Source organism: Rhincodon typus, chromosome 45 (assembly GCF_021869965.1).
Source record: "Rhincodon typus isolate 14 chromosome 45, sRhiTyp1.1, whole genome shotgun sequence".
NCBI classification, from domain to species: Eukaryota; Metazoa; Chordata; class Chondrichthyes; order Orectolobiformes; family Rhincodontidae; genus Rhincodon; species Rhincodon typus.
Genome location: NC_063376.1, coordinates 232,436 through 241,995, shown reverse-complemented (window position 1 = coordinate 241,995; position 9,560 = coordinate 232,436).

The window sequence follows — 9,560 nt, the reverse complement described above, 5'->3', positions numbered from 1 at the left end:
TGCTACAAAGTCCTTGATAATGGATTTGAGAATTTTCCCCACTACCAATGTTAGGCTGTTTGGTCTATAATTCCCTGTTTTCTCTCTACCTCCCTTTTTGAATATTGGAGTGACATTAGCTATCCTCCAATCTGCAGGGACTGTTCCAGAGTCTATAGAATCCTGGAAGATGACCACCAATGCATCCACTGTTTCTACAGCCACTTCCTTAAGTACTCTGGGATGTGAATTATCAGGCCCTGGGGATTTATCCACCTTTAATCCCATCAATTTTCCCAACACCATTTCTCTACTAACATTGATCCTCCTCAATTCTTCCCTCTCACTAAATCTTGCATCCTCCAACATTTCTGGTATCTGATTTGTGTCTTCTTTTGTGAAGGCAGAACCAAAGTATGTATTCAGTTGCTCAGCCATTCTTTTCTCCCCTATTATACATTCCTCCGTTTCTGTCGGTGGGGGACCTACATTTGTCTTTACCAATTTCTTTCTCTTCATGTACCTATAGAAACTCTTAGCGTCAACCTTTATGTTTCCTGCAAGCTTACTTTTGTACTGTATTTTCCACTTCTTAATCAACTGATTATTCGTTCACGGGATGAGGGCATCGCTGGCCAGGCCAGCATTTGTTGCCCATCCCTAATTGCCCAGAGGGCAGTTAAGGGTATACCACATTGCTGTGGGTCTGGAGTCACGAGTAAGCCTGATCAGGTAAAGATGTCAAATTGGCTCACTAATGTCATTTATGAAAGACAGATGGGTTTTTCCCAACAGTCAACAGTTTCACAGTCACCTTTAGACTTTTTATTCTAGGTTTTTATTGAATTTAAATCCCACCATCTGTTGTGGTGGGTTTTGAGCCTCAGTCCAACATTACTCAACAGGACAGGGAGTAACTGCAGAGAGAGGAACACAACTGCACCCAAGCCGAAGAGAAACCTTTTTCTCAGAGATGTGAACTTTTGGGCTTCTCTACGACAAAGGGGTGTGGGAGCTCTGTCTTTGAGGTAGAGATTGATAGATTTCTGATGACCAATCATTTACAGTTAAAACCAGGGAGGTCATGCTGCAGCTGTATAGGGCGCTGGTGAAGCCAAACTTGGAGTACAGTTCTGAGGAAGGGTCACTCGAGCTGAAACATTAACTCTGATTTCTCTTCACAGACGCTGCCAGACCTGCTGAGCTTTTCCAGCAATTTCTGTTTTTGATCCTGGACTACTGTACAGTTTTGGTCTCCTTACTTGAGAAAGGACATACTGGCCCTGGGAGGGGGTGCAGAGCAGGTTCACCAGGTTGGTTCTGGAGTTGAGAGGGTTGGCTTATGAGGAGAGATTGAGTAGACTGGGATTGTACTCATTGGAATTTAGAAGGATGAGGGGGATCTTATAGAAACATCTAAAATTATGAAGGGAATAGATAGGATAGAAGCAGGGAGATTATTTTCACTGGCGGGTGAAACTAGAACTGGGGGGGAAGCAGATTTAGGACTGAGCTGAGGAGGAACTTCTTCATCCAAAGGGTTGTGAATCTGTGGAATTCCCTGCCCGGTGAAACAGTTGAGGCTTCCTCATTGAGTGTTTTTAAAGCTCAGATAATTTTTTGAACGGTGAAGGAATTAAGAGTTATGGGGAGTCGGATGGTAAGTGGGGCTGAGACCATGAAAAGATCAGCCAGGATCTTATTGAACAGTGAGACAGGCTCGAGGGGCCGAATGGCCCACTCCTGCTCCAGGTTCCAATGTTCTTATGTATAGGGTCATGAAGATGGAGTGTGAAACATTGACTGAAGTGTTTGATCAGCCACAATCGTATTCAGTGGGTGGGGAAGGCTCAATGGGCTGAATGGCTTACTCCTGTCCCAGTGCTCCAATAAACTATTGCAAAATCACCAGCAAAAGCTGAAATGGAATTTGGGGAAATCTAGTGGAGGATAACCAGCAGTCCAACAGTGACGCCAGCTGGTTCTCTGCAGTACTGCACATTGCCCATGAGGAGACACATCAGTCTCACACATTACAGCATGCTCTTCAGCCTCTGCATTCTGATGGATCAAACACAAGGCAGACAGACTGATGGGGGTATGGACAGGACTGCTGTTTACACTGGGACGTGATTTCTTAGTGAAATCCAAACTGAAAGTGTGCTTGGAGCGGGAGCAATGAACACAGGACACAGCAACAACCCTCCCACCTCTGTAACCCCCACCAGCCTTATAGTCACTGGCAATTCAAAACATTAATGTCCCATCTAACACCCCCAGGTCAACAGCAGCATGGGGTGGATAAAGAGTAAAAATCCCTCTTCTCTTTTAAACTGAAAGGAATGCTTTCTCTACACTGTGTCTCCTTGTGCCCCCAGACCCCCATAAATCACCCCCCAGGACAGGGACAGCACGGGGTTAGATACAGAGTAAAGCTTCCTCTACCCTGTCCCAGAACAGGTGGAATTAAGGGTTATGAACATCAGAACAGGAGTAGGCCAATCAGCCCTTCGAGCTCATCCTGCCATTTAATGAGATCACAGCTGAGCCATGGTCTAACTCTATACAGCTGCCTTTGACCCTTAATATCTTTGCTTAACAAAACTTTATCTTTGACTTAAACCTCTCCCACCTTTTGTATGCAGAAGTGCTTCCTCACATTGCTCCTGAACAGTCAGAACTCATACAACACTAGGTTGTAGTCCAACAGGTTTATTTGAAATCACAAGCTTTCTGAGCGCTGTTTCTTCATTAAGCGAAGTGACTTCACCTGATGAAGGAACTGCGCTCCGAAAGTTCGTGTTTTCAAATTAACCTGTTGGACTACAGCCTGGTTTTGTATGATTTCTGACCTTGTCCACCCCAATCCCACACTGACGCCTCCACATCCTGAACAGTCTGGCCTTGACTATGGCCCTTAACTCTAGAATTCCCTCCGAGTGGCTGTAGTTTCTTTATCTACCCTAACATTTCCTATTAATATCTTGATGACTTTGATCTGATCACTCCTTAACCTTCTTAATTGTAGAGAAAACAGGCCTAATTTGTATAATCTCTCATCATCAGTTCTAAGGGTCACCAGACCCGAAACGTTAACTGTTTTCTCCTTCACAGATGCTGCCAGACCTGCTGGGCTTTTCCAGCAACTTGTACTCCCCCTAAGGCCAATCTGTCCTTCCATAGGACTCCAAGTGGGGTCTGACCATAACTGCAGCATTCTTATGCTCCAGTGTCCTACACACCAGTGTCAGAGAATCACCCAATATCGCAGCTTTCCTGCTCGGCCTGCTGTGTTCATCCAGCTCTACACCTTGTTATCATGGAAACAGACCCTTCGGTCCAACTAGTCCATGCCGGCCAGGTATCCCAAACTAACCTAGCCCCATTTGCCTGCATTTGGCCTATATCCCTTTAATCCTTTTCTATTCATGTACTTATCCAAATGTCTTTTAACTCTTGTAACTGTACCTGAAATCACCACTTCCTCTGGCAGTTTATTCCACATACGGACCATCCTCTGTGGGAAATTGTTGCCCCTCAGGTCCCTTTTTAAATCTTTCTCCTTTCACCCTAAACCTACACCCTCTAGTTTTGAACTCCCCTATCTTATGGAAAATACCTTTGCTATTCACCTCATCTATGTCCCTCATGATTTTAAAGAACAGTACAGCCCTTCAGCCCTCCAAGCCTGCACTGACACAATTTACCCTTCCATACTAAAACTGTCTTCACTTACAGGATCCGTGTCCCTCTATTCCCTTCCTATTCGTGTATTTGTCCAGGTGCTTCTTGAATACTGCTACTGTGCTTCCACCACCTCCTCTGGCAGCTCATTCCAGGCACTCACCACCCTTTGTGTGGAAAGACTTGCCTCGCACATCTCTTCTGGGGTGGCATGGTGGCTCAGTGGTTAGCACTGCTGTCTCACAACGCCAGGGATCCGGATTTGATTCCACCCTCGGATGACTGTCTGTGTGGAGTTTGCACGTTCTCCCCGTGCCTGTGTGGGTTTCCTCCGGGTGCTCCGGTTCCCTCCCACAGTCCAAAAGGTGTGCAGGTTAGGGTGGATTGGCCGTGCTAAATTGTTCCATAGTGTTCAGGGATGTGTAGATTAGGGGGATGGTGGTGCTCTCAGGGTCGGTGTGGACTTGTTGGGCCGAAGGACCTGTTTCCACACTGTAGGGATTCTATGACATCTCTTTTAAACTTCTCCCCTCCACACCTTGAACCTGTGTCCCCTAGTAATTGACGGCTCCCCCCCGGGAAAAAGCCTCATACTTTCCACCCTATCCATGCCATTCTCAATCTGATAAACTTCTATCAGATCGCACCTCAAACTCCCGCATTCCAGTGAAAACAAACCCAGTCTGAGAGAACCTTTCTTCATGGCTAAAATCCCCCACACCAGGCAACATCCTGGTAAACTTTTTCTGTACCCTCTCCAAAGCATCCACACCCTTCTGGTAGTGTGGTGACCAGAACTGTACACAACATGTGGCCTAACTAAAGTTCTATAAAGCTGCAGCATAACATGTCTGTCCTTATACTCAATGCCCCTTCCAATGAAGGCAAGCATGCCCATAGGCCATTTTTACTACCTTATCTACCTGCACTGCCACCTTCAGTGATCTGTGGGCCTGCACACCTAGATCCCTCTGCATATTAATACTCCTAAGGGTTCTGCCATTCACAGTATAATTTCCACCTGTACTTGATCTTCCAAAATGCATCACGTCACATTTGTCCAGGTTAACCTCCATCTGCCATTTTTCTGCCCAAGCCTCCAACTGATCTATATCATGCTGTATCCTCTGACAATCCTCCTCACTGTCCGTAACTCCACCAATCTTTGTATTGTCTGCAAACTTATTAATTAGAACAATTACATTTTCCTCCAAATTATTTATGTAGATCACAAACAGCAGAGGTCCCCATAAGGATCCCTGTGGAACACCACTAGTCACAACCCTCCATTCCAAAAAGCGTCCTTCCACTGCTACCCTCTGTCTCCTATCACTAAGCCAGTTCTGTATCCATCTTGCCAACTCACCCCGATACCCTGTGACTTCACCTTTTGTACAAGTCTGCCATGACAGATCTTGTCAAAGGCTTTACTGAAGTCTATGTAGACAACATCAACCAGTTTTCCCTCATCAATCATCTTAACCACCTCAAAAAACTCAATCAACTTAGTGAGGCATGACCTCCCCCGCACAAAACTATGCTGTTTATCGCTAATCAGTCCATTTGTTTCTAAATGAGCATAGATCTTGTCCCTGAGAATCTTTTCCGATAATTTCCCTACCACCGATGTGAGACTCCCAGGTCTGTAATTTCCAGGATTATCCCCGCTACTCTTCTTAAACAATGGGACAACATTGGCTATTCCCCAATCCTCTGGGACCTCACCTGGGACCAAAGAAGACACAAAAATGTCTATCAGTGCTCCAGCAATTTGTTCTCTTACCTCCTTCAGGATTCTGGGATAGATCCCATCAGGACCCGGGGACTTATCTACCTTAATACTTTTTAAGACACACAAAATCTCTTCCTTTTTAAAAGTAACTTGGCTTAGAAATTCCACACTCCCTTCCCTGAAATCATCCTCCAACAATTCCTTCTCTTTGGTGAATACCGTTATAAGGTATTTGTTTAGGACCTCATCTACCTCTTCTGGCTCCTGCACATACCATCCTTTGTCCTTGAGTAGGCCAACCCTTTCCCTGCCTACCCTCTTGCTTTTTATATATATATATTTTATATTTTGTAAACCTCTATAGTGTTACCCCTCAACCTATGCGCCAGTGAAAAAAATTCCAGCCAATCCAGCCTCTCCTTGTAAGTCAAACCCTGCAGTCCTGATAACATCCTTGTAAATTTTTTCTGCATCCTCTCCAACTTAATAATATCCTTCCTACAGCAGGGTGACCAGAACTGTACACAGTACTCCAAAAGAGGCCTCACCAATGTCCTGTACAATCTCAACATGACATATCAACTCTATACTCAATGTTCTGAGCAATGAAGGCAAGTGTGCTAAACGCCTTCTTAACCCTCTCTACCTGTGACATAACTTTCAAAGAATTATGTACTTGAAACCCATTGTCTCTCTGTTTGATAGCACCCTCCCAGGGCCCTACCTTCCTGCCCTTGTTCATTTTACCAAAATGCAACACCTTGCATTTATCCAAATTAAACTCTACCTGCCACTCCTCAACCCATTGACCTAATTGATCAAGATCCCTTTGTAATCTTAGCTACCCTTCTTCATTGTCCACTATACCACCAATTCTGGTGTCATCCACAAACTTACCAACAATGCCTCTTAAATTTTCATCCAAATCATTTATATAAATGTTAAACAGCAATGGACTCAGCACCAATCCCTGCCAAACACCATTGGTCACAGCCATCCAGTCCAAAAACAACTCTCCAAACAACCCTTTGTCTCTTAGCATCAAGCCACTTTTGTATCCAATTGGCAAGCTCTCCCTGACTCCCACGTGATAGGGGTTGGGAGGGTCATGTTGCAGCTGTACAGGACATTGGTGAGGCCACTTTTGGAATACTGCAAAAAATTCTGGTCTCCCTGCTATCGGAAGGATGTTGTGAAACTTGAAAGGTTCAGAAAAGATTTACAAGGATGTTGCCAGGGTTTGAGGGTTTGAGCTACAGGGAGAGTCTGAATAGGCTGGGGCTATTTTCCCTGGACTGTCGGAGGCTGAGGGGTGACCTTATAGAGGTTTATAAAATCATGAGGGGCATGGATAGGGTAAATGGACAACGTCTTTTCCCCAGGCTGGGGGAGTCCAAATTACAGGGCATAGTTTAAGGTGAAAGGGGCAAGATTTAAAAGGGACCTAAGGGGCAACATTTTCACAGAGAGGGTGGTGCGTGTATGGAATGAGATGCCAGAGGAAATGGAGGCTGGTACAATTACAACATTTTAAAGGTGTCTGGATGGGTATATGAATAGGAAGGATTTAGAGGTATATGGGCCAAATGCTGCCAAATGGGGCTCGATTTATTTAGATTATCTGGTCAGCATGGACGAGTTGGACTGAAGGGTCTGTTTTTGTGCTGTACAGCTCTATGACTCTATAATCTAACTTCACTAACCAATCTATCATGCAGAACCTTGTCAAAGGCTTTACTAAAGTCTAATGTAGATAACATCTGCTGCTCTGCCCTCATCTATCTTCTTGGTTTCATTCTCAAAACGCTCAATTTTGAGACAAGATTTCCCATACACAAAGCCATGCTGACCATCCCTAATCAGTCCTTTCCTCTCCAAATGCATGTAAATCCTGTCTCTCAGAATCCCCTCCAATAACGTACCCAGTGACGCTGCGTCAGTTACATTCCAACTTTCCATTTACAGGGTGCAATGAAAGTTGTACAAAGTACGTCATCATTTTTTGTCATTTGGATTGTTTTACAAACAGAGACAAAAGTACTCCCTGTACACTCTATGGCCAAATTTCATCCAAACTCCATCTGCAAGTTTGCTGATGACACCACCGTTGTAGGCCAGATATCAAACAATGACGAGACAGAATACAGGAAAGAGAATGCTTGGCGATGTGGTGCAAAGCTAACAATCTCTCCCTAAATGTCAGCAAAACTAAAGAGCTGATCATTGACTTCAGGAAGCAAGGAGGAGAACACATCCCTATCTACATGAATGGAGTTGAGGTGGAGATGGTTCCTAGGAGTGATGATCGCCAACAATCTGTCCTGGACCTCCCACGTTAACGCGATGGTCAAGAAGGCCAAACAATGCCTTTTCTTCCTCAGGAGGCTAAGGAAATTCGGCATATCTGTTAGGACCCTCTTCAACTTTTACAGATGCACCATAGAAAGCATTGTATCTGGATGCATCGTGACTTGGTATCACGACTACACTGCTCTAGGTTGTAAGAAACTACAGAAAGTTGTGAACACAGCCCAGACCATCGCACTATCCAACTTCCCATCCATCGACTCCATCTACACTTCTCGAAGCTGTGGAAAGGCAGTGACTATCATCAAAGACCCCTCCTACCCTGGTTATAATCTCTCCCAATCTCTTCTGTCAGGCAGAAGATACAGAAGCTTAAACAAACGTACCAACAGGTTCAAGAACCGCTTCTTTCCTGCCGAATGTGCCTCTGAAATTTCCAGTCTAATGTCTGTCTCGCATTTTGTGCACCACCTTTGCAGCTGTAACTTTGTATTCCTCGCTTTGTTCAATCCCCCTGTGATCTTGGTATGTCATGATCTACCATAGTGAATGCAAAACAATTTTTTTCACTGCACTTAGGTACATGTGATAATAATAAATCAAATCAAATAGATGTGGGTTCATGCTGTAAAGATTTGAAATATGGTTAAAGTTATTCTGGGACAGTGACTGAAATGCATGGTTCCAAGGAGACGTGGCCTCACTTGAATGTTGATGGAATATTTCTGGGTTTAGGGCAGTCTGTGTAAACTCATTCAGCCCAATAACTTTCCAGTTCAGTTCAGAAAAGTGCCTTAATTGATAAAAATCAAGTTAAGTTGATAGACAAGTTCTGGATTCTCTCCCCTCAGATGAAACCAGTTAGCTCCAGCAACCACATTCTGCTCTAGATTGTGAAGCTTCCAAGCCAAGAAGGTGTGGGGTAGAAATCTCCAGATTGTTAGAATTGGAAAAGTTTAGGTCATCAGAATCACGAGGGCTTCACAGCATCAGTCCCAGAGAGGGTTTTGTAGATGTTTCTCCATGGTTCGAGTGTGGAAGCACCCAGTTAGCTAGGACTCAAAGGATTGAGATAACATAATATTTTTGGACTTAGGTTTCTGTAACAGGTAACGTTGGGAAACAAGTTGAAATTTTTTTTTGATGTTTGTGTTAGATGTAGAGCTCGGCTTGTTTGTTTTATTTGCGTTCTCTGTTAAAGAACATTTACAGTCTCGTATGTAACCAGCAGCAATTTGGGGAACTGACCTGTCCAGCTGGGATTGTAAAAAGGGATAGAGAGACAGGAGAGATCAACTTCCTGACCACTGACAGACTAACATAACCAGGGAGCTTTAAAAATTTTTTTGTTTTTTTTAATTCACATGGGATGTGGGCATTGCTAGTTGGCCAGCATCTACTGCCTGTCCCTAATTACCCTTAAACTGAGTGGCTTGCGATGCCATTTCAGAGGGCAGTTGAGAGTCAACCACATTGCTGCGGATCTGGAGTCACATGTAGGCCAGACCAGGTAAGGATGGCAGTTTCCTTCTCTGAAGGACATCAGTGATCCAGATGGGTTTTCCGACAATCGGCAATAGATTCACGGTCATCGTTAGACTCTTAATCCCAGATTATTATTGAATTCAAATTCCATCATCTGCTGTGGTGGGATTCGAACCAAGGTCCCCAGAATATTAGCTGAGTTTCTAGACTAATAGACTAACAATAACACCACTAGGCCATCGCCCTTGCCTAGATCTACAAGCCAAGTTACAGGAGCAGCAATTGAGAGATTTTGTCACACTGGAATCATTGTTTGCTGGTGAGAGAAGTGAGAAAGACGACAGAGTTAATTAATCTTTTTATGAATGTTAAA